Source organism: Lepidochelys kempii, chromosome 2, assembly GCF_965140285.1.
Source record: "Lepidochelys kempii isolate rLepKem1 chromosome 2, rLepKem1.hap1, whole genome shotgun sequence".
Taxonomy (NCBI): domain Eukaryota; kingdom Metazoa; phylum Chordata; order Testudines; family Cheloniidae; genus Lepidochelys; species Lepidochelys kempii.
Genome location: NC_136381.1, coordinates 67,047,350 through 67,074,111, shown reverse-complemented (window position 1 = coordinate 67,074,111; position 26,762 = coordinate 67,047,350). Strand labels below are relative to the sequence as shown.

The following is a 26,762-nucleotide window of genomic DNA, read 5'->3' as shown; positions in this document are numbered from 1 at the left end:
AATTCTATAAAGTACTTTGAGATCTTTAGCTGAAAAATGCTTTATAAATGCCAACCTTGTGCTATTTATGAGTGGGGTATGACATAACTTACAGTAATTGTTACTTATAAGTTTGGTGTTGCTTACATACAGGATGGATACAAAAATCAATGTTTTTATATTAAGTATAGGGTTATGTTTTAAATTAACTTTGAAATGGATGACCTATGTAAAGACTGAAACACATTATAATCTAGTCAAATAATTTGAATTAAATCTATAATTTTAAATTTAAATACAATATATGATTATTTACATAGAGTACATGTTTGCTGCCAAGTTTTAAAGGAAGTCAAACTAATAAATGGTGGAAGATGCTGGCTAAGCACACAGAGTCATGGTTCGTTGATGTGCTAAGCCAACTTTTTAAAGCAGTAGCCTCTTCTGCAAGTGAAGAGAGACTATTTTTTCTTCCTTGCATAATGACAGGTTTCAGAGCAGCAGCCGTGTTCGTCTGTATCCGCAAAAAAAACAGAAGGATTTGTGGCACCTTAGAGACTAACAGATTTATTTGAGCATAAGCTTTCATGAGCTACAATGAAGTGAGCTGTAGCTCATGAAAGCTTAAGCTCAAATAAATTTGTTAGTCTGTAAGGTGCCACAAGTACGCCTTTTATTTTTTCTTCATTTCAGTCTATTCAACAGTTCAGTTCAATGACTAGTTCAAAGTTAAGAAACCAACTGGGAGCTGAAAAAGCAGGAAAACTGGTTTCTTTTTCCAATCTGTACCTAAAAACTCGGTATGAGGAAAGGGTGAGCTCTACTAGTTCTAAAATCTTAAAGGACATGGTGACCGGAAACAATATCAATTCATTAACTGCGGATAGTACTTCCTTTTTTAAATAGTTCAGTTACCTTTCATTGCAAAACTTGTTTCTTATGTAACCAGCACTTTTAAGGTACCGGTAGTATTATTTAATAAAAAATGCTATTTTGTGCATTTTAATTGAATTTAAATTTCAATCCAAATAGGCTGACACAAATCCTCAATAAAATATTAATCCTCTAGTAAATCAGAAATGCATTAGTCACAATTTTCTAATGTATTAAAAATGTAAAATTTAAAAACCTGAATGAATTGAGCTATATAATTGCTCAAATAAATGTGCGTGAATATAGTGTATCCTCCTGATTAGCAAGAAAGTGCACCAAATTAAGTGTAAAGGCTATATTTAGTTGCAAATAAATATTTTAATTGTTACCAATAATGAGACTCAACCTTCGTTTAGAAAGTAACTAAGAATATGAATACAAAACAATTCAAATTGATTATTTAAGTCAAGGTTTCTTGCATGCTGATTTAAATAATTAAAATTGGTAATTTAAATCACTTTGACTTAAAGTCCTGTGTATGTACTGACAGTAAGAAAAAGCAAAAGCAAAATAAAACCACCTAATACAGGGTGCGTTGCTGTTGTCAAATCATTTTGAAAGAAGGAGGATACTGAGAGTTGACCTTAATGGATACCAATCGAGAACAAAAGTGCACAATGAATGGAGTACAGTTGCTGAGATAGGACAAGGATGGTAAAGCAGAAGTGGTTAAAATGAAGGGAGGCGGAAAAGACTTGTCCCAAAATGAATATGTGACAGTTCTAGTCTGCCTGTGTCTTTTGCAAAAGATTTCCATTTGTCTTTTGTCAAGTAAATTAATGAACAAAACTAAAGAGTTGGATTTGTTAATGCTTTCTAAGTATTCTAAACAAGGTAGAATTTTGCTAACTTTGGGATAATGTTTTAAATAGTTAGCCAGGTGGGAGATCTTTTTGTTTTCTTAAGTACTGTAGGAAAATTAAGCAAACATCCCATAAACCTAGCCAGTTGCTTTATACTCCATACTTACATTTGTAAGTATGCCAGAACACACTCAAGGAAAAGACATACACTTTTTTTTTTTGTATGAATGCTTTTATTTCCTGGGAAAGAAGAGCAACAGAGGGATTTTGTTAAATACAGCAAAATCTAATTACAGCTTGATTTAAAGCCACATTTACACAATGGCTGAGGGGTGAGTTCACTTCCACAAAAACAAATTCAATTGGCTCCCTACTGTGCATCAGTGAACAGTAAGATGTGTTGCCTGGAGAGCAGCTGCCTCCCTCTACTGGCACTGAATTTCTTTACATTTCTGTTTCACTTTTAGTACTTGATGCGAAAAAAAAATGAAATAAAAACTCCAGCTCACACACACACACACACACACACACGTGTCAGTGTGAACAGTATGAAATCTCCAGAGTGAAAATTTTCCAAGTGGCTAGGGTGAGTTGTGGAATCCATATTCTTAAGTACATGAATGCTGTATGTTTTCTTTTTTTAAATAAAATGCAGTGTTTATATTGTGAGCAGTGAAATCTTAGTATTTCATGCCTGTAAGTGAATAGAAATTGTGTATTCTGTCCGTGAATAGCTATTTTTCCCATTAATTCAAAACAAAATTGATTGAAATATTCAATTCTTACCTTTACAAAATTATTTTTAATTAAATGCACAATCCTCCAAAAGATGCAAATTAAGAGCTAAACTTCCTGTTGGTGTAACTCCATTGAAGCCAATGGACGTAAATGCTTATTTTTTCCCCTATTGCTTTTACCCTTATCTGTTACTGTTTTAATGTGCTGCTACCTTTTCATCGCAGCCTCTCAGGAAAAATGTCTCCAGCCCAGTAATAGGAGCAGAAAACTGTGAACTCCTCTCCTCCAGCACTGTATTCACTGTAGGCATTTTTTACACTGGGAGCTTGTCTACACTTAAAACACTACATTGACACAGCTGCACTGCTCTAACACTTCCGTGGAGTCAACGTACAGTCATGGGAGGGGTTCTCCTGTCAGCATAGGTAATGCACCTCCCTGAGAGGCAGTACTGAAGTCAAAGGGAGAATTCTTCCATCAATATAGCGCTGTCTATATGGGGACTTAGGTCAGCTTAACAGTGCTGCTTGGGGGGAAGGGGGCGATTTTTCGCACCCTTGACCGATGTAGTAAAGCCAACCTAATTTTCTAGGCTAGACTAGGACTGAGTGTTCACCCTGATGTAGCTTCACTGGTGCAACCCCCCTAGTAAACTGTGACATGGCGTGCCAGAGTGAACTGTGACTTTTAGGCAATGTCTACACTGCACACCTTACAACAGCATGGCTGCAGCTGTGCTGTTGTAAGGTGCACAGTGTAGCTGCTCTTTATTGCCAGGAGAGCTCTTCACTGGTGACAAAATAAAACCACCTCCACAAGGGGCTGTAGCTTTGTCGCCAGGAGCACAGCTCCTGCTGACAAAGCGCTGTCCGCACCAGTGCTTTTCATCGTTAAAACTTTTGTCAGTCAGGGGTGTGTTTTTTCATACACAAGAGCAACAAAGATTTTAATGAAAAAAGTGCCAGTGTAGTCAAAGCCTTAGATTTATGAAAGAAAACAGGAGGAATATGTAGAGGAGGGAGAGTGTGTGGCCATGGAATTTTCTCCTTAGTCATTCAGTGGCATGAGAGCAGGAGTAGAGGAGTAGGATGGTGTGTGTAAGCCAGGGCGGGTAAAAGAGGTAGAGGATTCAAGGGAGGAAAAATAGAACTTGACAAATGAATCAATGGAGGAAAGAGTGGGGAGAAGCGGATGAGAGCAACACAGAGCAGAGGTGTTGATGGCTTGCAGATCACAGAAGGACTGGGAGGAGGGCAGAGGTAAAGTGTGTAGTGTTAAAGAAGATGAAGTGGTAGAAAGATCAGAAGATGTGGCTGAATAAGTGCCTATTGAGTAGAAGAGTTGATTTACATTTGAAAGTCAAACAAGGAAGTGAAGATGCAAGGTCAGGACATCAGTGGAAATATTGAAGTCACAGAGGATGAGGGTGGGAAACTGATTGGAGGAAAGAGAAGAGCCGGGGGTCAAGCAGATGAAATCAAGATCAGCCACTACAAGGGAGAAAGGAGTTAAGAATTCAAGTTACTTGAAGGAGGAAAAGGAGTGGGAGATGGGTGGGAAGAGGGGTTTGGAAATAACTGGTGCAGGAGAGGAGGAATAATACAACACCAATGTCTTATTTCCTGGAGGTCTCACGGTGATGCATGTCTGAGAAGGAGACACCATTGTGAGAAAAGTGTTGCTGGAGAGGCTAATTGGAGGGGGGAGCCAGGCCTTGGTGAGTACAAGGCAGTAGAGCAAATGAGAGATGAAGAGGTCAAAAATGGTAGGGGGTTTTGTAGAGATGCAGTAGGCATTCCAAAAAGAGCAGGAATAGGGGAAGTGGCATGAAAAGGGGTGGGGACACAGGAGGATGTGACAGGAAGTTCTAACAGGCTTAAGGGAGGGCCAGGATTGGGAGATATGTTGTACACTTGAGAGGGCAAAGGTGAAAAATAATGTAAAGTTGAGAGGAGGGACCCAAACTCTTAGGGTTAGCATCTTTTTTTAAGCTCCAGTAGTGAACTCGATGTTCTTATTTTTTCCCCCTCTTGAAGGATTTGTGGGCCCATTTTGCTATGATATACTGGTTTGCTACAAGTCGAACACTACTGATGACAAAATGAGTGGCTGGTCCAAGATAAAGCCTAAAGAACACTGTGGTTCATGACAATGTGAAGAGTATTGTAAAATTAAGCATATCACATACAGTTGAAACTGTGAGGGAGGGCCAACATGTCCTGCAATCATACAGAGGGGGTGCTGTGCCCAGTCTGTTAGTGAGTCTGCATTCTAGATCACACCAGTCCCCTGCTGGAGCCTTCACATCCAATGATTCTTGAGTTCTCGAAGAGATCCTCAGGCGAATGCCACAGGAGAAAGACAAAACATTCTCTTTTCCCTCTCTACTTCACATCTTCAAGCTACCTAGAATGATCCTTCAAATCTCGGTGAAAGCCCCAAGTTTGAAAGATGCCACTCTGTTATCTGACCCAGTTGAGTCTCTCAGTGCTAAAACCTCTGTCCTAGTAAAGCAAAGGAGAGGGACGAAAGGCAACTGAGTCTGGTCCATGATCGACCCTCTTGAAACTCAAGAAGAGAAGAAAGCAAAAATTCTCTTCTCTCCCTGAGGTGAATCCCCAGGAAAAGGGATCATTGTCAGACTCCTAGTTGAAAAATTCAGACCACGATCCCTAGGAAAGACTATTCCTTCAGGAATCATTCAAGCCTGTGCTATAGGCTGAAAAAGTAGTCCTCTAAACAGAGACTTCATTATTTTTCTTAGAGCTTCATAATATGAGCTGCTTGTCCTCTTACATGTGGATGGAAAACCTCAGACTAGCTGTGTGGGAATTCCTAAGTAAAGGCAGGAGATTGAATAGACCAGCCACAATGTTTTTAAAATCCTTATAGTTCCTGTACTAGACAGCACAGTCTCCTGTGTTGCTAAGGAGACTATTATCCTGTTGGTAGGGTATTTCTCCCCTTAGGATTCTGCCTGGAAAATGTCACCTTATGACGGACTTTCAAGACCTCTGCATGTCTGTATGCACAGTCTTTTCTCTAGAGGAGACCTGTTTGGGAGAGTGACTTGAGGGAGAGTTTACCAAATACAGCTTTTAAATAAACTTTAAAAAATCCTGAAACTTTTTTTATGGTGGATGCATTGAAGTTTTTCAGGAGATTGCTAGTCATGCAGTAGCAAGATGCCAGCTGTAGCTATTCCTTGGATGGGCCATGCATAAAATAATCAAATCCTTGACTTTAATTAAAAGATGTCCTCTGGCAGTTTTTACGTAGTTGTAGAGAAGGATATCCCAAAACATTCAGTGAAGGAGGAACACTTTTGTCAGTTCCAAAGTATACCAAAAGGAAATTCAAATCTCTTCATAGGCCTCATTTCTGCAAGTTGTTTCACACATTCAGAACTTCATTAAGTCAGTGCACCTCTTCCTGGATGGAAACAATTTGCAGGATTAGATAACATAATTATTTTCTTCCCTACCAACCAGAAGCAGTGCATGAAGGATTCGGGATGGGATAGGATAAGATAATTAGCAGTTAATCGCAAGCATTCACAGCCCACTGTGGATTTTCCAACACCAAACTGATTAGCTACTGACCAGGTTCCAGATGGCAATAGCCTGATGCTTCTTCATGTGGGGGCGGAGAACTCTAGTGTTGGTAGTCTGGCTCTGCAGCCTGTTGTGATCTTGACAGACTTTCAGTAAAGTGGTCTTCCTGAAGTTGTTGGGTTTAGTGTGTGGGTGCTGGCTGGTGTTGGTGGCCTGTGATATACAGGTGGTCAGATGATCCAGTGGTCCCTCAGGCCTTAAACTCTATGATTCTGAGTTTTGCAACCTCTGCTGGTCATTCTGGATCTGCATCGCTATTTTATCCTACCAATCAGTGCTGATCAGATGGGCCCAAGAGTGGCACTCCACTGAGTGCAGCTACTCAAGGAAACTCTCCTCTTCCTTCTCTAAGAGTAGCTGTATGAAATCATGCTAATTATAATCAGGATCATCCTGGTTGCATTGCTTCCTCCATGCTTCTTGGCAGCTCTTTGAAAATGATTTTGGCTAGTGAGAACACATGAGCTATGGAATACAGTAGATAGTATCATGGGACTTGGACCTTGAGTTCCATGATTTCACTGGGTGCTAGCAGGCATCCCATAATCCAGTGCAAAAAATTACCCAACTACATAAAGCCTAGTAGTGGCATTTGGCACTATGGAATACCCAGCCATATTGCAAGCCTTTGAAGCAATACTGTGCCACAATGTGTGGACGCAATGTTTTGCAAGTGAAGTAGCTTAAACCAGTATATGATCTGCAATGTGGACTCTCAATATCAGATTAGTTATATTGGTTCAACTTTTTCATATAGACAAGGGCTAACTCTGCTTATTTGCACTCATGATACCAGTGTGTTTTTCTCAATCCTCTTCCCACTAACAGAGATTGGGGTGAGAATTGTTCACTTTTTAAAAAATGTCTGTAAATAACTATAAAGAGAGAGTTTTTAATAATGGAGGAAAGGTCCTATGTAGCAGAGCAGAATTGTGTCCTATCCCCAGCATCCAAGGATGCTAACTAGACAATATGTCCAGCATATAAACCATGCTACTGCCAGAGAGGCTGTTCCCTTCAGTGAGATATTATCAGGAATTTTTTCCTGTTACATATATGATATCCAACAAATGCGGGAAGTCAAAGTGAGGGATGAAATTTTCAACCTTGACTGACTAGGATAGGATAGGATTTGAACCATAGAAAGATGTGACTCTGCAGAGTTTACTAAATAGAAATACTATTTCACTACCTACAGAAGGAGATTATTGCAGCCAACACCAGCCAGTTGGATTCAATTGCTCATTGAAGGCATAGTTCAGTTTAAGGCACTTGGAACACCGCAATTTCATGCTTGAGTTCCTTCAAAAATCTTGGATGAAAACCGTCTGTTTCTGGTGACTTACTACTCTTCAATTTATCAGTTTGTTCCCAAATGTCCTTTATTGACTCCTCCATCTGCAACAGGTCCTCAGATTTGTCACCTGAAAAGAATGGCTCAGGTGTGGGAATCTCCCTCATGTCCTCTGCAACTGAAGACTGATGCCGAGAATTCTTCATTTCCTTCCCTGCAACCACCATGTCTTCCTTGAGTTGTCTGCCTTCATGTGATGTGATTGAATGGGACTCTTTTTGGACTCTCTCTTCAGTTTCTACCTGTACTTTATCAACTTGTATCCTCTTCTCTTTATGAGGTATAGAGTAATATTAAGAAATCCTCCCCTACGGGATGTAAAATTAATAAATCCTCCCCTACGGGATGTAAAATTAATAAATCCTCCCCTACGGGATGTCTTTGTCTGAATCATGTGCTCTTTGCACGTGTCAGCTTTCCTCCAGTGCTAAGTTTAAAAATTCCTTTACAACTTTTTAAATTTTACATGCCAGCAATCTGGTTCCATTTTGGCTTAGTTGGAGCCCATCCTTTCTGTATAGGCTCTCCCTGTTCCTAATAAACCTAAGTCCCTCTTCTGAACCCCATAATCTTATCCACGCATTTTGATCCTGCCTTTCTGCTTCTCCGAAAGGTGCTGTCATGAAACTGGAAGCATTTTAAAGAATGCTACCATAGTGATCCTCGACTTTAATCTCTTACCTAGTAGCCTAAATTTGGCCTCCAGGACCTTTCTCCTATCTTTCCTTATGTTGCTGGTACTTACAAGTACCACGAGCACCAGCTTCTCTCCAGCACTACACATAAGTCTATCTAGATGTCTCAAGAGATCTGCAATCTTTTCACCCTGGAGTCAGTTCAACCATGTGGTTTTTCACAAAACTATTTCTAATAACTGAATCCCCCATTACTATTATCTGTCGATTCCCAGTAATAGGGATTCCCCCCTTGGAGCGATATCCTCAGTGTGAGAGGATACCATGTCTTCATCTGGCAGGAGAGTCACAGCTATGGGATCATTTCCCTCTACTCCCACGTGATGCTCTTCTTCCCAGAGACTTTCATCCTCCTCAGCAGCACAGAGCCTGTCAGACCAGGGGTGGGATTGCTCTACTGTGTTCTGGAAAATCTCATTTGTGTGTACCTCTCTGTCTCCCTTGTGTCCTCCATGAAGATACAGAGATTATTTTTGCAGACAAAAAGATAGCAGAGCTGGCACCAGGGATATCCTATCCTTTCAGGGGATAAAATCCCTCTGTTGTATATTTTGTTTTAGACTCTCACAAAGAATTGACTGAGAATACACAGTGGTTACCTAAATGGCTTCTCACTAGCTTAGAAAGCCAAAGATGGAAACAGCAACTGGAGAAACACTTGGTACTTCCTTAAAAGATCAAAGATGGTTCCTAGGGACCAGTCTGGCATCCGAACTCTTGGGCTTTGTCTTTGTATGGCTTCCTATTCAAATATCCTATTACTTGTACATTATTCTGATAAAGTGGTATCAGTCTTATGACATCTGTGGTACAAGACAAATAAAAAAAATATGGAAAAAAGAAGTGGGGAGATTGAGAGAGAGAATAGTAAACTTGTACTTACCACATGTACTGATCATCATAGATCATTTTAGTTCAACAAAATTCACAGGCCAGCTCCTCTTCCTGTTTTATCTTACCATTAAGCCAGAACACTTAGTTTGTGACACCCCTATTTATTTTCATGGCAAGTGACTGATATCATTAATAGAATTACTACCATGTGAGTCTTTGTTATTGTTTGAAAGTTATATTAATGAGGGATATTGGCCCATTAGAGAGATTCAGTATAAGCTGTACGTAAAGGGATAGCAACCGCAAGGGAGTGAAAAGGATTTCTTCACTTTGGCTTTCATTATGAAAGGTAGCATATAATGAAAGTGACTCAGAAAATGTTGACTCCCCTTAGCAAAACTTTCCTTTTTTTATTTTGGAAGTCAGAATACAAGGTAATTTTAAGTTTAAAGTATTAGATCACATTCCTCTTGGCAAAGATCACAAGTAGTTGTTCAAGTCAGTGCTCTCATTCACTGAAAGGTTGCTATTATGCCATTGCAGGCAGGTCTTCCAAATGCAGACAGTAATTTAAATTTCACTGTCAGGACAGACAGTACAAGATGTCTTTCCATAAAGTCCTTGTCATGCTTGCACAAGAGCCCTTTAAATTCAGGATTAACACTTTTTCTAAGTAATATCACAAAAGCTTCTATAATAGGAACTGATGGTTCAAAATGACTGATTAATTTTTTTTAAAAACACAAGGTATCTTTTTGGGGATTCAGAGGTGAGCAGAATATATGGCATGTGTTCAAGGTATATGCATGTTAGATGCCCTGCATACTTTATATAATGCAATCAGGCAAAGTGAGAATTGTTATTCGCTTTTATTACTCTGGTGAATCATTCTGTTACATTAGTTATCTAAAATATTGGACATCTCTACACTTGCATTTGCTGCTGTGCTGCTTCCTTGTCCCTAGCTCTCTTTCCTTTCCGTCTCATATAGAAGCAACATGCAGTTATGTTAATGTAGCAAAACTGGAAGAGATCTTCCCGGTACCTTTGCAGGCTATTCTAATGGATTTTGTTTCTTCCTGGGGAATCTGGACTTTAAATCTAGCTCCTTTCATGGTGTCTTTCACCAAAGACTACTGAACCCCCAACACAGTCGTAAGTAGGCTGAATAAATACATTCTGAATTGAAGGTGATTTGGCCATTTGAAAAAACTTGGACTAAGGGCACCAGTTAGGTTCAGATACTTGAAATCACCTTCCTCTTTGCTGCTGCCTCAAACCAATCTCAGAAACACCATTCTTCCCCCTCCTGTTCACTTTAGCTGCCATCCCAGTGCTCTCCCTTATACCAGCTACTCACCAGGTCCTGTAGTTTGTTGTATTTGCTATTCAGTGGTTACTTAGAGAGGATAATCAGGAACTCATGAGTTCAGACAGGGTCCATCACGTATCTAAGAAATGCACATTATGGGAGTGTAAATGTAATGCCAAGAGAAAATTGAATGGGAGTGTAAAATGGAAACTAATAATTCAGGAGTCTGTTCTAGCTTATTGATAAGATAAGACCATTCCAAACCCTGGCCTTGATTACCTTCTGTGTCTCATTGAGGAGCTACACCATACTACAGACTGTAATGCTAATCAAAGGTCTAGATGTCTGCCTTTTTAACTCATTGGAGCATTGAGCCACAGACTGTGTAAGCATTCAGACAAGAAATCAATACTATTTATCCATCTGGTTGCCTTGAAGACTACATAAATTAAATCTACTTATCCGTAAAAAGTATGTCCACACTGCTAGAGATATAGTTAGTAAGTACAAGTTGCCACTTGCACTCTAGCGGGAAAGAGACCTGCCTGAATAATTATTTTTAAAGCAGTTATGGTTAAGATTCCCCAGAGATCTAAAACAAATGTACATAGTGTACAAATATACATCCAGCAGTGACATTGTGAAGGCAGATCTCAGAGAGTTTTAAAGCTTTACCCCTGCAAAATTCCAGAATTTCTGAGGTGGGCCAGGAGATTCTGCCACCTGCAGATTGTCGGGCTCAACGGGTAGTGATCAATGGCTCCATGTCTAATTGGTAGCCGGTATCTAGCGGAGTGCCCCAAGGGTTGGTCCTGGGGCCGGTTTTGTTCAATATCTTCATTAATGATCTGGAGGATGGAGTGGATTGCACCCTCAGCAAGTTTGCGGATGACACTAAACTGGGAGGAGTGGTAGATACGCTGGAGGGTAGGGATAGGATACAGAGGGACCTAGACAAATTGGAGGATTGGTCCAAAAGAAATCTGATGAGCTTCAACAAGGACAAGTGCAGAGTCCTGCACTTAGGACGGAAGAATCCAATGCACCGCTACAGACTATGGACCGAATGGCTAGGCAGCAGTTCTGCAGAGAAGGACCTAGGGGTGACAGTGGATGAGAAGCTGGATATGAGTCAACAGTGTGCCCTTGTTGCCAAGAAGGCCAATGGAATTTTGGGATGTATAAGTAGGGGCATTGCCAGCAGATCGAGGGACGTGATCGTTCCCCTCTATTCAACACTGGTGAGGCCTCATCTGGAGTACTTGGGCCCCACACTACAAGAAGGATGTGGATAAATTGGAGAGAGTCCAGCAAAGGGCAACAAAAATGATTAGGGGTCTGGAACACATGATTTATGAGGAGAGGATGAGGGAATTGGGATTGTTTAGTCTGCGGAAGAGAAGAATGAGGGGGGATTTGATAGCTGCTTTTAACTACCTGAAAGGTGGATCCAAAGAGGATGGATCTAGACTATTCTCAGTGATAACAGATGACAGGACAAGGAGTAATGGTCTCAAGTTGCAAGTGGGGGAGATTTAGGTTGGATATTAGGAAAAACTTTTTCACTAGGAAGGTGGTGAAACACTGGAATGCGTTACCTCGGGAGGTGGTGGAATCCCCTTCCTTAGAAGTTTTTAAGGTCAGTCTTGTCAAAGCCCTGGCTGGGATGATTTAGTTGGGGATTGGTCCTGCTCTGGGCAGGGGGTTGGACTAGATGGCCTCCAGAGGTTCCTTCCAGCTCTGTTGTTCTATGATTCTATGACTAGAAGGGACACCATAAAATAGGACAAGATACTGTAGAAAACCCAGGCCCGGATCCAGAAAAGGACTTAGGCTGCCTAACTCTAACATTTGGGTGCCACTGATATCCTCAAAACCCCAGCTCAGCTTCTGCCTAACCTGCAGGTTCTCAAGTTCCTCAGTACCTACATTTCTGCCTTTGAAGTCCCCAGTCCTGACAGCTGATGTCTCTCCCATGCCTAAGCCCCTGTGGGATACTCAAACTAGGCATTCCTCTGCTTGTCTTGCTTGCAGGGCCCAATCCGTTAAGTGAACTCAGAGCACACCTAAAGTGACACAAAATGGCCAGGGCAGAGGCCTCCCTTATAATCTCTAGCCTAGTGGTTAGGGCAATTGAGAGGCCCTGGAGGAATTCTCCTCTCTGCTGGATGTGCAAAAGAGATTTGAAGTTGGCTATCCCATCTCTTAGGAGAATTCCCTAACTGCTAATGGGCTATGAGGTATTCTCGGGGCAGTTCTTTCTCAGTCTATCCTGTTGAAGCGGTTTCACTGTGTATAAATAATTGAATATGCATTGGGCCAGAAAGGGAGAGAGTGAGAATAACTCTTATTATGCACTGGTTAGAGCACTCTAAGAGAGGAAGTTTAGGTGTGCACCAACGTTTCTTGCAAGAAATAGCTTAGGAGCAGAACCCTAGTAGACAGTTCACGGTTGTGAATCCTAAGTAGCAATAGACACCTCCATCCAGCCTGGACTTAGGCACCTAAGTACCTGAAGGGGAAGGGTTTAGGCCACACGTCTCTCCTCAGGATCTGCTATTGGCTAGCTTAGGTGACTCCCTGCTCAGTGTGCTGGCTTTTGTGGAGCCCATTCTTAGGAACCAATCTCTCCCATCCATTGTATAGGAAGCCTGGGCACCTAACTCATGGCGGTAGATTCCACTGGGTTGTTAGGCACCGCAACTCTGTATGTAACAATGCCTAAGTCTCTTTGTGGATTTAGCCCTTGGTGGTTGGAATGGCATAAGGCCCATCTCCTCACTCACCAACTCCTCAACTTTGTTAGTTTTGGGATGGCAGGGGGTGGAGGGCAGGAGGAGGAACGAAATGTCCAGGTATAGACCCCAAAAAATTTCCTCAAATATTTGGTGGAAATGAAAGATAAATTTTGATCTTAGACAAGATGGCTACAACTACACTGCATACAAATGTTGATCTTATTGTTTATTCAGACCCAGATATGAAGCAAAGATCTAATTATTTAATTATATATTGGTAACTAATTAAAAGATCAAAAACAAAGGGTAGGAATAAATGGTCAGTTTTCAGAAAGGAGAGAGGTAAACAGTGGTGTCCCTCAGGAGTCTGCACTGAGACCTGTCCTATTCAACATATTCATAAATGATCTGGAAAAAGGGGTAAACAGTGAGGTGGCAAAATGTGCAGATGATACAAAACTACTCAAAGTAGTTAAGTCCCAGGCAGACTGCGAAGAGCTACAAAAGGATCTCTCAAAACTGCGTGACTGGGCAACAAAAGGGCAGATGAAATTCAATGTTGATAAATGCAAAGTAATGCACAGTGGAAAACATAATCCCAACTATACACATAAAATGATGGGGTCTAAGTTAGCTGTTACCACTCAAGAAAGAGATCTTGGAGTCATTGTGGATAGTTCTCTGAAAACATCCACTCAATGTGCAGTAGCAGTTAAAAAAGCAAACAGAAGTTGGGAATCATTAAGAAAGGGATAGATAAGACAGAAAATATCATATTGCCTCTATTTTAATCCATGGTATGCCCACATCTTGAATACTGCATGCATCTCAAAAAAGATATATTGGAATTGGAAAAGGTTCAGAAAAGGGCAACAAAAATGATTAGGAGTATGGAACAGCTATTTCCCCTTGTTTTCCTAGCGCCCCCCCCCCCAGACGTTCTCGTTAAACCATGCATCCGATGAAGTGAGCTGTAGCTCACGAATGCTTATGCTCAAATAAGTTTGTTAGTCTCTAAGGTGCCACAAGTACTCCTTTTCTTTTTAAATTAGAAAGTGTTATTTACTCCTCATAACATAAGAACTAGGGGTCACCAAATGAAATTAATAGGCAGCAGGTTTAAAACAAACAAAAGGAAGTATTTCTTCATACAACACACAGTCAACCTGTGGAACTCTTTGCCAGACGATGTTGTGAAGGCCAAGACTATAACAGGGTTCAAAAAAGAACTAGATAAAGTCATGGACAATAGATTCATCGATGGCTATTAGCCAGAATGGGCAGGAATGATGTCCCCAGCTTCTGTTTGCCAGAAGCTGGGAATGTGTGACGGGATGGATCACTTGATGATTACCTGTTCTATTCATTCCCTCTGGGGCACCTGGCATTGGCCACTGTCAGAAGACAGGATACTGGGTTAGGGGGACCTTTGGTCTGACGCAGTATGGCCGTTCTCACGTTCTTATCTATTAAATTGTACCTGGAGAAAACAGGGCCACTTCTCAGTGGTTGTTGGCTCTCCTTCAATTTCAAATAAGAGGTGGGTTGTTTTTTTTATAAAGTCATCTATTTTGTATCTTGTCTCTTATTACTTGTCGTGCTAGATCAATACATTCAGATGCTAAATCATGAACGGAAGCCACTGCTTCCTGAAGTATTGTATTAGTTTACCATGTTGGAAAGTGGTGCTTCAGACCACCAAAGAGGGAAATGAGACTTAAATTAATTTAAACACCAACATTTCAATATAAAAAGGACAGGACTGGGGGATGGCAGGAGAAGGGAAAGTTGCCTTGTGTTCTCTTAACTGGGGGATAAAAACTGAAGTAACTGAGAAGAACCTTTGCTTTAATTCCACAAGATGTTTGTGAGAAATACAATATTAAAAATAAGGAGGAGTTGTATGTATTCAAAGTACTTTGTGCATTTTAAATGAAATATAAAAAAAAATCTGATTTGCAAAGTTGACACACACATATTTTTTACACAGCTGCCAAAACTTATATTCTTACATATCCAATTTTCGCATTGAGTATTTGAGGTTCGGCTGATCGTGGCTCCCACTGGCTGCAGTTCGCTGCTCCAGGCCAATGGGGTCTGTAGGAAGTGGTGCGGGCCAAGAGATGTGCTGGCCGCCGCTTCTCGCAGCCCCTATTGTCCTGGAGCGGCGAACCACGGCCAGTGGGAGCCACGATCGGCCGAACCTGTGGATATGGCAGTTAAACAAACCAGCCCAGCCCGCCAGGGGGCTTACCCTGGCAGGCTGCGAACCAAAGGTTGTCGATCCCTGCTTTAGATTATTAAATATTACTCATAAACATTTGTAATGGTTACTTACTCTTATTTTGCCTAACACAGTATGGAATGAAAATGAGTTGACTGAAAGAGCTGATGAATTGACGTTATGTTTCTATAGGCAACAATGTATATATTTTCAAGCTGTAGCATTGAGAGGTTGAACTAAACCAATTACTCTAATGAATATTTTACTTGGATTCATGAATTCATTAGCCTTTTAAAAGAGAAATGAGCTACGCTATCTCATGGGTATTTGTTCATAACAAAATCTTAAAACTTGTTTACTACACTTGTTACGCTTTAAGAAAAAGCCTAATTCTCTCTTCTGTTCACATTGTTTTACATGTTTCAGAGTAGCAGCCGTGTTAGTCTGTATCCACAAAAAGAAAAGGAGTACTTTTGGCACCTTAGAGACTAACAAATTTATTTGAGCATAAGCTTTCTGATCACTCTTGTTACAGTGTGTATGGTAACACCCATTGTTTCATGTTCTCTGTGGATATAAAATCTCCCCACGGTATTTTCCACTGAATGCATCTGATGAAGTGAGCTGTAGCTCACGAAAGCTTATGCTCAAATAAATTTTGAGCAAAGTCTCTAATGTGCCACAAGTCCTTCTTTACTTTTTGAGGATACAGACTAACGCAGCTGCCACTCTGAAACCTGTCATTATACAAGGCACGGAATTTAGCCATGTGGAGTGGAAATCTATCAACTTCATGAAAAAACTTGTACAGATACAGACAGATATCATCTTCCTTTCCAAATGCAAACAGATGGACATCGTACTAAAAGGACTGAAGGTAAAAAATCCATTACAATCTACATACCACACAGACTATGCTGACTGCTTGTGCCACACACTCTCAAAGAAACTGCAGACCACCTGATCAACATTCTCTACAGCAAACAGGGAAAGATTAAGAATGAGCTCTTAAAACTGGATACTCTCATAAAAAACGAACCTTCCACACAAACTTCCTCGTGGTTGGACTTTACAAAAACTAGACATTTATAACACACACTTTGGTTCTCTACAAAAGAAAAAGGACACTAAACTATCTAAACTACTACATGCCACAAGGGGCCAAAACAGTGGTTCCCTTAACCCACCCAGCAATATTGTTAATCTACCCAACTATACTCTTAGTCCAGCAAAAGAATCTGTCCTATCCCGGGGCCTCTCCTTCTGCCCCTCCACCCCCACAAACATGATACAGTTCTGTGGTGACCTAGAATCCTATTTTCGATGTCTCCGACTCAAGGAATATTTCCAACATACTAACCCACAAAGACCTTCAACCAAGACTACAGAAAGAAGGATTCTGGGTGGAATCCTCCTGAAGGTCGAAACAACAGACTGGACTTCTACATAGAGTGCTTCTGCTGATGTGCACGGGCTGAAATTGTGGAAAAGCAGCATCTCTTGCCCCATAACCTCAGCCGTGCAGAACAAAATGTCATCCATAGCCTCAGAAACAACTCTGACATCATAATCAAAAAGGCTGACAAAGGAGGTGCTGTTGTCATCATGAATAGGTCAGAATATGAACAAGAGGCTGCTAACCACCTCTCCAACGCCACTTTTTACAAGCCATTATGCTCTGATCCCACTGAGGGTTACCAAAAGAAACGACACCATTTGCTCAAAAAACTGCCTGAAAAAGCACAAGAACAAATCTGCACAGACACACCCCTAGAACTCCGACCAGGTTCTATCTGCTACCTAAGATCCATAAACCTGGAAATCCTGGACGCCCCATCTCAGGCATTGGCACCCTGACAGCAGGATTGTCTGGCTATGTAGACTCCCTCCTCAGGCCCTACGCTACCAGCACTTCCAGCTATCTTCAAGACACCATTGACTTCCTGAGGAAACTACAATCCATCGGTGATCTTCCAGAAAACACCATCCTAGCGACTATGGATGTAGAAGCCCTCTACACCAACATTCCACACAAAGATGGACTACAAGCCGTCAGGAACAGTATCCCCGATAATGTCACGGCAAACCTGGTGGCTGAACTTTGACTTTGTCCTCACCCATAACTGTTTCACATTTGGGGACAATGTATACCTTCAAATCAGCGGCACTGCTATGGGTACGCGCGTGGCCCCACAGTATGCCAACATTTTTATGGCTGACTGAGAACAACGCTTCCTCAGCTCTCGTCTCCTAATGCTCCTACTCTGCTTGTGCTACATTGATGACATCTTCATCATTTGGACCCATGGAAAAGAAGCCCTTGAGGAATTCCACCATGATTTCAACAATTTCCATCCCACATCAACCTCAGCCTGGACCAGTCCACACAAGAGATCCACTTCCTGGACACTACGGTGCTAGTAAGCGATAGTCACATAAACACCACCCTACACCGGAAACCGACTGAGCGCTATTCCTACCTACATGCCTCCAGCTTTCATCCAGAGCACACCACACGATCCATTGTCTACACCCAAGCTCTACAATACAACCTCATTTTGCTCCACCCCTCAGACAGAGACAAACACCTACAAGATCTCTATCAAGCGTTCTTACAACTACAATACCCACCTGCTGAAATGAAGAAACAGATTGACAGAGCCAGAAGAGTACCCAGAAGTTACCTACTACAGGACAGGCCCAACAAAAAAAATAACAATACACCACTAGCCATCACCTTCAGCCCCCAACTAAAACCTCTCCAACGCATCATCGAGGATCTACAGCCTGTACTGAAGTATGACCCATCACTCTCACAGATCTTGGGAGACAGGCCAGTCCTTGCTTACAGACAGCCCCAAACCAGAAGCAAATACTCACCAGCAACCACACACCACACAACAGAACCACTAACCCAGGAACCTATCCTTGCAACAAAGCCGATTGCCTACTGTGTCCACATATCTATTCAGGGGACACCATCATAGGGTCTAATCACATTAGCCCCACTATCAGAGGCTCGTTCACCTGCACATCTACCAATGTGATATATGCCATCATGTGCCAGCAATGCCCCTCTGCCATGTACATTGGCCAAACTGGACAGTCTCTACGTAAAAGAATAAATGACGAATCAGACGTCAAGAATGATAACATTCAAAAAGCAGTCGGAGAACACTTCAATCTCTGTGGTCACTCGATTACAGACCGAAAAGTGGCAATTCTTCAACAAAAACAGACTCCAAAAAGAGACTCCAACGAGAGACTGCTGAATTGAAATTAATTTGCAAACTGGATACAATTAACTTAGGCTTGAATAAAGACTGGGAGTGGATGTGTCATTACACAAAGTAAAACTATTTCCCCATTTTTATTTCCCACCCCCTACTGTTCCTCACACATTCTTGTCAACTGCTGGAAATGGCCCACCTTGATTATCACTACAAAAGGTTCCCCCTGCTCTCCTGCTAGTAGTAGTTCACCTTACTTGATCACTCTTGTTACAGTGTGTATGGTAACACCCATTGTTTCATGTTCCCTGTGTATATAAAATCTCCCCACTGTATTTTCCACTGAATGCATCCGATGAAGTGAGCTGTAGCTCACGAAAGCTTATGCTCAAATAAATTTGTTAGTCTCTAAGGTGCCACAAGTATTCCTTTTCTTATTGTTTTACATGATAAGCCATTCTGCAGTTGTTTTCTTACCGTGATGGGAAAAATCTTTGATCTTACATAGATTACTTCTGGTATCTTTCCTTTTTTATGAAGTACTGTCCAGACTACAAATGTCCATGTTATTGGTCTGCAGAATTGACACAACCTCTTTACAAGACCTTCCCTTTACCGTATCACAGAAGGAAAGAAAGAAAAAGGAGCAGTTTCAGTACAAAGCATTTGCAAAGTCTCTCTTTGGAAGTTGTTAATACCAGGCTTCAAGGATGCTATGCTTATGTTTGAAACTTGCTTACATTAGTGGAGACAATGGTGGAAGTCTAGTGCTTCCTTTTTTTGCTATCGGGAGAGATCGTCTACTTGTGTATTTGTGTGCATGCATGTGCAAATATTGTTTGCAGTGTTGTAGAAGTGTTGGTCCCAGGATATGAGAGAGACAAGATGGGGGACATAATATCTTTTACTGGACCAACTTCTGTTGGTGAAAGGGACAAGCTCTTCTTCAGGTGTGGGAAAGGTAATCAGTGTCACAGCTAAATATAAGGTGGAACAGATTGTTGTGCATAAGGTGTTAACATGTTGCGAGAGACCATTCAAGATGAAGCAGGCAATTAACACATCTGCAGTCATAGGACAAAGGAGGCTTAGGGCATGTCTACACTACAAAGTTAAGTTGATAAAGTAGCGTATGTCGACCTGACTATGTAAGCCTACATGCTACAGTGTTCCTCCTGCTGCTGTAACTCGCCTGCTGACTTAGTAAATCCACCTTTACAAGAGGTGTAACGCTTAGGTCAGCATAGTTCAGGTGACGCAGTATCTGTATAGACACTGTATTACTTGCATTGCCTGTTGGCTGTCAGGATGGCTGAAAGCCAGAGCCGTGCAATTGACAAGAATGTCAGTTTCACGGCTGCTCCCCTCCTTGTTGCCAGCACATCGGGATGGTTTGTCCCTGTAACCACAATAAGGATTCTTTAAAATATAGTCTGCTCTCCTGGACTCCTTTCCCCCTCATGTTATTCTCCCAGGGGATCCTGCCCATCAGTTCCCGGAGGGAGTCAAAGTCTGCTTTTCTGAAGTCCAGGGTCCGTATTCTGCTGCTCTCCTTTCTTCCTTGTGTCAGGATCCTGAACTCGACCATTTCATGGTCACTGCCTTCCAGGTTCCCATCCACTTTTGCTTCCCCCTACTAATTCTTCCTGGTTTTGTGAGCAGCAGGTCAAGAAGAGCTCCGTCCCTAGTTGGTTCCTCCAGCACTTGCACCAGGAAATTGTCCCTTACAGTTTCCAAAAACTTCCTGGATTGTCTGTGGACTGCTGTATTGCTCTCCCAGCAGATATCAGGATGATTGAAGTTGCCCATGAGAAGTTGCCTGCGATCTAGTAGCTTCTGCAAGTTGCTGGAAGAAAGCCTCGTCCAGCTCATCCCCCTGGTCCGGTGGTCTATAGCAGACTCCCACCACGACATCACCCTTGTTGCTCACACTTCTAAACTTAATCCAGAGACACTCAGGTTTTTCTGCAGTTTCATACTTGAGCTGTGAGCAGTCATACTGCTCCCTTACATACAATGCAACTTCCCCACCTTTTCTGGCCTCCTTGTCCTTCCTGAACAGTTTATACCCATCCATGACAGTACTCCAGTCATGCGAGTTATCCCACCAAGTCTCTGTTATTCCAATCACATCATAATTCCCTGACTTTGCCAGGACCTCCAGTTCTCCCTGCTTGTTTCCCAGGCTTTGTGCATTTGTATATAGGCACTGAGATAACCTGCTGATTGCCCCTCATTCTTCGTATGAGGCAGGAGCCCTCCCCTCTCACACGCTCCTGCTCGTGCTTCCTCCCGGTATCCCGCTTCCCCACCTACCTCAGGGCTTTGGTCTCCTTCCCCCGGTGAACCTAGTTTAAAGCCCTCCTCACTAGGTTAGCCAGCCTGCTCGCGAAGTTGCTCTTCCCTCTCTTCATTAAGTGGAGCCCATCTCTTCCTAGCACTCCTCCTTCTTGGAACACCATCTCATGGTCGAAGAATCCAAAGCCTTCTCTCCGACACCACCTGCGTAGCCATTCATTGACTTCCACAATTCAATGATCCCTACCCCGCCCTTTTCCTTCCACGGGGAGGATGGACGAAAACACCACTTGCGCCTCATATTCCTTTATCCTCCTTCTCAGAGCCACGTAGTCTGCAGTGATCCGCACAAGGTCATTCTTGGCAGTATCATTGGTGCCCACGTGGAAAAGCAGGAAGGGGTAGCGGTCCGAGGGCTTGATGAGTCTCGGCAGACTCTCCGTCACATCGTGAATCTTAGCCCCTGGCAAGCAGCAGACTTCTCTGTTTTCCCGGTCAGGGCAGCAGATAGATGACTCAGTCCCCCTGAGGAGAGAGTCTCTGACCACCACCACCCGCCTCCTTCTCTTGGGAGTGGTGGTTGTGGAACCTCCAATCTTAGGACAGTGCATCTCATGCCTTTCAACTGGCGGAGTCTCCTTCTCCTCCTTTCCCCCAGACGTATCATCTGGGCCACTCCCCGCAATGGTACCTGTGGAGAGAACATGAAAACGGTTACTTACCTGTATCTGCATTGCTGGTACATAGACATTCCCCCTTCTTCTTCTGGAGGTCACATGTTGCCAAATTTCTTCACCGTCCTCCTGTCCCTGCTGCGCAGCCTGCTCTGAATCTTCAGAACCTTGTGCGCGTAGAAGCATATCCTGACATCTGTCCAGGAAATCTTCAGTTTCTCTTACGCAACGCAGGGTCGATACTTGTTGCTCCAGACCTTGAACCTTCTCTTCCAATATGGAGATCAGCTTGCACTTTGTACAAAGTCGCTTCTGTCCTGTGGAAGAAAGACAAACATGGCACATCCAGAAAGAAAAGGAGTACTTGTGGCACCTTAGAGACTAACCAATTTATTTGAGCATAAGCTTTCGTGAGCTACAGCTCACTTCATCGGAAGCTTATGCTCAAATAAATTGGTTAGTCTCTAAGGTGCCACAAGTACTCCTTTTCTTTTTGTGAATACAGACTAACACGGCTTTTACTCTGAAACATGGCACATCCAGTGCAGGTCACAATAGCTGAACACTCACCATCCATATTACCTTCCTACTACAAGCTTCCTCAGGAGATGCAGTAAATTACTCAGCGAAGCCGTTAGGGTGTAAGCCTCAGTGGGCTCACCCCAGGCGAACTCCCAGGCAAACTCCTGCTGTTTGCTGCTCTGCTGTTCCCCGCTGCTCAGCTGGTTCGCAGAGCGCTGGCTTTTTTAAACAGCCAGGCTCACCTGAAACAAAACACTCCCCCCTCCCGCCCTTTTCAGCCAACCAGTCAAGCACTCGCTCAAACTTTCAAGCTGCCCTCGCTACAAACACTCCGATCCTCTCACCAAACACACACTCAGATACCCAGATACTCACCAACACAGATCCCAGGCAAACTCCTGCTGTTTGCTGCTCTGCTGTCCCCCGCTGCTCAGCTGGTTCCCCGCCGCTCAGCTGGTTTGCGGAGCGCCGGCTTTCTAAAAACAGCCAGGCTCACCTGAAACAAAACACTCCCAACTCCCGCCCTTTTCAGGCAACCAATTTTCTGACAAATGTTCACCAACAAGTGATAGGTTGTTTTTGTCTTTTATCATTTTATAAGTTGGAAAAAAACCCTCCACATTCTGCATACTCCTACTTGTCACTGTGGCGTCCATGTGGCGTATTAACAAACAATTATAAATCATACTTGATGGGGACTACATCCTGAAATAACTCTTTCCCGAACCCCATCTTCTGACCTTCATACAACCCCCCAACTTCGCCAAGCTCATCATCAGAAGCAAGCTCCCTACACAACAGGACACATCAGCTCCAAACAACACCAGACCCTACCATAACAGGTGCAAAACCTGCAGACATATCTCCACAGGTATGATGATCAGTGCTCTCCGAACACACCTTTTGCTATCCATGGGTCCTACACATGCTTATCACAACATACGGTGCACTTCATCTAGAGCATCAAATGCACCAACAACAATGTGAATGAAACCAGACTATCACTGTGCTCTCAAATGAACTCACACAGAAAAATTATAAAAGAAAGAAACACCGTATCACCCATTGGCAAACACTTTTCACAAAATGATCACTTCATATCTGACCTCTGGGTCCCCCTCCTCAAGGGAACCCTGTGCAATGCCTTCAAAAGATGAGCCTGGGAGCTTAAATTCATAACTTTGAGAGACACTAAAAATCATGGACCCAATAGACACCCTAGTTTTATGTCTCATTACAACAATCTGTAACTTGCTAACCCTCCTTTGTCCTATGACTATGGAAGTGATAACTGAAAACTTCAACCTGATGTGGTGATAGACAAGTTGTGAGGGACTGATTTCCAAAGGTATTGAACGCCTGTATCTCCAGTCAACTTCTGTTGGAATTGTGCTCACCTATTCTCAAAATCAGGTTCCTTACCTCTTTATAACCCCCTTTCTCATCTTTAATGTATAATCTACCTGCCTTAGAACAGTGTTGTGAAACTTCCTAATTTCTACAGTGCTTTGTTTACAGAACCTTAGACACAAAAGTAATAGGGATATGTTTATGAGAGGAAGAATTTTTTTAATGACAGGTTTCAGAGTAACAGCTGTGTTAGTCTGTGTTCGCAAAAAGAAAAGGAGTACTTTTGGCACCTTAGCGACTAACCAATTTATTTGAACATAAGCTTTCTTGAGCTACAGCATCCGATGAAGTGAGCTGTAGCTCACAAAAGCTTATGCTCAAATAAATTGGTTAGTCTCTATTTTTTTTAATAAACATTATAAGTACCAAGTTGAGGATATATATACTTGTTTTTATACCTGATTTTTATTCATGTCATTTTTGTTTCTAGGACATGGCATTGGTATCCCTTTTTGTTATAACCTATGATATGTTGCTGAACAAAAGTTGAAGGAATTTTATGCTGTCTGCGTTCAGTTTTAATTCCTAGCCAGATACAGTTTTGAACATATGTTGTACAAGTATTAGACTCCATTTCTAAAAGAAACAGTAACAGGTTTTTATTAACAGTTTTCACTAACAGAGTAAAAAAAAAAGCTATGGTTTAGTTATTTGCATATTGTCAGTAAATTTAGACTTCTTCTGATACTATATGGAAGTCTTGTGTTAGCAACTTTTATGAAGTAACAAATTCAGTTTTTGCTCCCCAGCTAAGAATGCTTCAACAGAAACATATGTAAACCTTTAATACTAAACAGTAGGAGAGTGATTAATACTGTGTGGTGTTAGTAATAAGAAAGTAAAGCATTGAGGAGAAAAGTGCTGTATGGGCACATAGCAGCTCACTTTGAGTAATATTGCAGTGGGTTTTAAGTCTGTGTGAGAGGAGTTTATCTATGTATTGTACATATGAATAGATGGACACGGGAACATTTTTAAACTGGATTGCCTGAGGTTACATACCTACTCTCTCTATTTGGCTAGCTATGTAAAAGTGCCTTTATCTTTAGTGCTAAGCACCTAAAGAATCCACTTTGTTCCATGGGAGATGTGGATACTCAGCTCCGCTGCAGATCAGGCCATTTTAGTTAGGTGCCTAAGTATAGATTTAGATGCTTAATTTGAGACATCCATGTTTTAAAACTGTGGCCACTGTAGACTTCTAGTTACATATGAGAATCATATGGGCCCTTAAAACTTCAGAAAACTACTTTCTTGTTGTGCTGGTCACAGAAATTACTTGACATACACTGTCAAGAGTACTAAATGTCAGATAGCTACACCTTTTTCTCATTATTGTACATCTGATAAGTAGGAAAACTGAAAAAATGAATTACAGAACTTATCAGCAATTTTAAAAAACACTTACATACATAATAGTCTCTGTATATTCTCAAAAAGAAAAGGAGTACTTGTGGCACCTTAGAGACTAACCAATTTATTTGAGCATAAGGTTTCGCTGTAGCTCACGAAAGCTTATGCTCAAATAAATTGGTTAGTCTCTAAGGTGCCACAAGTACTCCTTTTCTTTTTGCGAATACAGACTAACACGGCTGTTACTCTGAAATCTGTGTATTCTGTTTCAGAATCCATAACGTTAGTTATTTTATGGAGCTAGGCGTGCATTTATAACATGCATCTAAGATTTAGTGGATTAAATTCACCATGCATGTGTAGAATATATTCATGATGAATATTTTCCAGATTGATTAGTAGTTTGTACAGTAGCAGCAATTTGCATGGCATTCCACTGTAGCCTGACAGAAGATTGATTACAGCTCAGGTTCCAAATGAACATAGAGTTCCCCAGTTCAGCAAGGTATTTAAGCACGTGTAATTTAAAGCATATGAGTAATTCCCTTGACATGGTAGGATTACTCATGTACTGAATCGCATATGCTTAAGTACCTGGCTGAATTGGGGTCTAAATTGTTATGCTAAACATTGTAAATAAAGCAAGCTGAGTTGTGTAATTTTGCAATATACATACAGAATCAGAATTCAGAAATACAGAATAAACTGCTACATCATAATAAATCTTTCACTACTATATATAACTAATGAACTACAAGTCTGATTTTGAAAGTGCACTACTAAATATTGCTCATTTTTTTCAGAGTTCAGAAAAAAACACTTTTTTAAAGCAGTTCATTGTGTAAGGTGAACATTTAACTTTAAGCATTTAAATTTTATTAAAAAACCCAAATTTGATTATTGTGATTAAGTGGTTTAATGTATTGAAATTTAGTTTTGCTCATGTGCTCTACTTCAGTAGCACTGTGCTAGCAAACAGCTATAATTAGATTAGCAGCCTGTTAAACAGTGATGACAGTATCTGAGCCTCAGAGAGCATGTGCTGGGTTCTGCATGTGCCTTTCTCTGATTGGCTGCAGACGTTGCTGCTTGCCAGTTTGATAGGTTTCCACAGTAATCTTTATGCTGCATTACAGACATAGATACAGAGGTACTGTGTCCATGCAACGGTGGAGGTGCTCATCTTGTAGCATTAAAAGAAAGCGCACAGATGAAAGGCATTGGTCTTTGTTATAAAACATCAGTACTTAACGACTGCTAGCTGCAAACAGAGGTCAGTGAAGGAGTTTCAATTCATGGTAATTACTTTCAGGTCTTTATCTCTCCCATAAAACACAGTCATGCATGAAATGAATACTGTTAATCATGTCATCTATTTAATTTGGTCTTGCTTTCGTTAATATCATGTGTACTCCAGTGGGATAGCCATCAGATTACAAAACATGTCGTTACAGCGTGGATTTAGCAGGGAAATAGAATATATTTTTACAGGAAAATTTGCTTTCATGTGAAACCTTAAGCCTGTGCATGTGAGCAATTTTATTAGTTCCCTTTTGTTATGGTAATGGCAACATTGCATTTATTTGGGTCTCTGCAGAACAGTTGAGTTAGAGGCATGTAGGACTTTCTTTACATGGAGATGTTCTAAATAATGAGCAGTTAAAAGGATAATTCTGAGAGAGGTACTTATACTTATATCAGGGTAATAACTATCCTTGTGTTTTTTGCAAAGAGGTCAAGAAATGTGGAGTAATATGCTATCGTTCTTTCATCAAAGATGCTTGTAGCTTTAGTATTTGAGTAGTTTCTTTCTTTCGTTCTTTGAATTCCCTATTAGGCAGCCGGGGGGGGGGGGGGGATCCCAAACTGGTATATTGCAGCATATTCTTTGCTGCACACACAAATATTGTTCCCAAAGGCCAGATTTTGTCCCAAAGCCTTGTTTGTTGTAGGAATTGCCTTTAGCAATAGAATGAAACAATGTGTATAAGACAATCTTTTCTTCTATGATTCTGAGACTTCCAGAATGTTTTCCATAATTTGAGCACCAT

The 26,762-nt window shown here is 41.6% G+C and overlaps 1 protein-coding gene across 7 annotated transcripts in view; it reads left to right on the top strand.

The window, feature by feature from the left end:
* The window catches only part of FAM110B (family with sequence similarity 110 member B), a 457,749-nt gene that overhangs the window by 346,729 nt on the left and 84,258 nt on the right, over positions 1-26,762 (top strand). Inside the window, exon 1 of one of the 7 annotated variants that reach the window (XM_073331099.2) lies at positions 25,850-25,984. The exons of 5 other annotated variants lie outside the window; for them this stretch is intronic. The gene's annotated coding sequence lies outside the window, so the exon portion shown is untranslated. Of the gene's footprint in view, positions 1-25,849; positions 26,010-26,762 lie in introns of those variants that run through there. One more of the 7 variants, XM_073331100.2, reaches the window with a different exon arrangement.